At 44.2% G+C, this 2,511-nt stretch overlaps 1 long non-coding RNA gene across 1 annotated transcript; it reads right to left on the reverse strand.

The window, feature by feature from the left end:
* Positions 1-1,072: 1,072 nt before the first annotated feature.
* Positions 1,073-1,920, reverse strand: LOC130211187 (uncharacterized). Its single transcript, XR_008834948.1, has 2 exons — positions 1,890-1,920; positions 1,073-1,170 (listed from the first exon to the last, which is right to left on the reverse strand). It is a non-coding gene; the product is annotated as an uncharacterized LOC130211187 (long non-coding RNA).
* Positions 1,921-2,511: the final 591 nt, after the last annotated feature.

The following is a 2,511-nucleotide window of genomic DNA, read 5'->3' on the forward strand; positions in this document are numbered from 1 at the left end:
GTGTGTGTGTCTGTGTGTGTGTGTGTGTGTGTGTGTCTGTGTGTGTGTGTCTGTGTGTGTGTGTGTGTGTGTGTGTGTGTGTCTGTGTGTGTGTGTGTGTGTGTCTGTGTGTGTGTGTGTGTCTGTGTGTCTGTGTGTGTCTGTGTGTGTGTGTGTGTGTTCACGCCTCTCTGCCGGCTGCCCTCTGTTTACAGTACAATGGAGGATAAGAGCAACAGGAGAGAGAGAGAGAGAGAGAGAGAGAGGGAGAGAGAGAGGAGGGAGAGAGAGAGAGAGAGAGAGAGAGGGAGAGAGAGGGAGGGAGAGACAGAGAGAGGGAGAGAGAGAGAGAGAGAGAGAGAGAGGGAGAGAGAGACAGAGGGAGAGAGAGAGAGAGAGTTTCTCCCTTTTCTGTTTTCAAGTCTTGGTCAAACTAAACACAGAAACTCTCGATCTCTTCCAGATAATCTATCTCAATCTTTCGCTCGAAGGAAGTGAAAACAGAAAGATTTGTTGTGTCGCCGCTTCTCTTCCTCTTTTTTTCCATCTCTCTCTCCAAGGCGGAGAGAGAGAGGCTTGTTTTGTCTCGCCTGTCTCCTCGGCTCAAAGGAACACCGGCCGCTAACAAGGCAAGTCGGCGACCTTTTGACCCTGGGGGGGGGGCAATGCACCATGGGATCTAAAGATAAGTCTCGGGTTCCTTTGCTCGATATTTCGTCTTATGGATTTTTTTCCCGTTAAGTCGCGGCTAATCAAGAACGCATCAACGTCGTGTAGCGGCGGAGCTAACGATGTTTACTGCGATACAAGTGTTGGTATACGATAAAGGAGGGTTGGGGGGTGGGGGGGGGGGAGGTTAGCAATGCACCATGGGATTTGAAGACTTGTGTTTGCAAGCTTTATATTTTTTCGTGAAGTCGCGGCTAATCGAGAACGCATCAGCGGCGCGTAGCGGCGCGGCTAACGGCGTTTTGCTCCGCTTAACCCTGTAAGACCCAAGCATAGAAATAATATCTAAATCTTTTCTTTTTTTTAAGTCAGATGATGTTGTAAGACTTTTCTGATGCCGATAATGAAGGATTAATTTAAAAAAAATGTTTTTGTAAGTTTTTAGGGAAACGTTGTAATATTGCAACGTTGGGCCTAGTTGGTAGCAGAATTTCAGCATTTGCTCTCCTTGCTGGTGGCATTCTGAAATGGAAACAATAGTTAGAAAATGTTCAAGTATAACTAATTCCAATGCAAATTAATCCTATTCAGGCAATACACTCCACTGATGGCACACAATACTGTCTGGCTAGCCTAATGTGCTCTCTACTTACATTTACAAAAGGAAAATACAACCCCCCCAGAACTCTTACATCCCCATATTCCAGAACATTTACCCCTCTCCCTGACCAATGCAAAATACATGCAACTCCCACATTCCAAAACATTTACACTTGTCCCTGAACAACCATCCTCCAAAGCATTCTACACACATTATCTGGCTTGTGTAACAAGGAGATATTTGGGCAAACCAACAAAGTCCAGATTAAAAAAACAGTTGACTATATCTCACTGCGAACATAGAAATAACATAGGGTTTGGGTTACCCTAACCCATTTAGAATTATTCAAATATGGTCTAAACTTAGAATTATAACAAATAACCCTTTTGTAAAGTGTGAATCATCACATACATTATATTTATCCTGTATCTGAACATCCGAGAAGTGGAATGTCTCCATGTAGGGTGCAAGGTGCACCTGCTATTTTAGCTACCATTTTCACCCAACGTTGTAAAATTACAACAATGACATAACAAGCTGAAAATCTAATGTGATGCATTAATTCCACAATAACTTAGTATTTACATGAACTACATATTCTAACAATCACCAAAAAAAATATTTCATGGAATTTACATACTTCAATGTTGATATAACCAGTTGAATGAAACGAGGAGATGTGCTTCCGGGAAAGTTTGCAGGTAGAGTGAGTTCATGGCCTTATGGCCACACCTATATACACATTTACAATGCAATGGCATTGCAAGGCAAGACAATAGGACCCATTGACTATGTAAATATGGTCTTTCCCCAAAAAACATTTTTGCAAATGTGTTTTTTAGAGAGATAAAAGTGACGTTGTAATATTACAACGAGGGGTCTTACAGGGTTAAGCTCGTCTTGAATAAAGAGAGTCTTCAGTCGGGGTACGAGCGGTCATCCTAACGGCCGGGCTGGACCCTCCTCTTCGGTTTCGATGTGGATCTCTGAAGCTCTTCGTGCATCACGAAGGCCGTAATGTGATCGGAGCCATCGGGCCGGAGAGGCTCGAGGGGGTCCGTTCACTCCGGAGCGAGCATGAGCTGTCATGAGGTGTGGATCGGGTCTTCTTTTCTTTTTTTTTAAATGAGCGTGACGTGAACCACTCAAAGTCTCTCGGGGGCGGGATTAGATTAGCGGAGAGAATGCAATCAGTGTGACTACATTACCGAGTACGATGAGAGAGGAGGGGGGGGGGGTTGTGAGTGACAAGATGCCGGATC

The sequence above is a fragment of the Pseudoliparis swirei genome, chromosome 20 (genome assembly GCF_029220125.1).
Source record: "Pseudoliparis swirei isolate HS2019 ecotype Mariana Trench chromosome 20, NWPU_hadal_v1, whole genome shotgun sequence".
Classification (NCBI taxonomy): domain Eukaryota; kingdom Metazoa; phylum Chordata; class Actinopteri; order Perciformes; family Liparidae; genus Pseudoliparis; species Pseudoliparis swirei.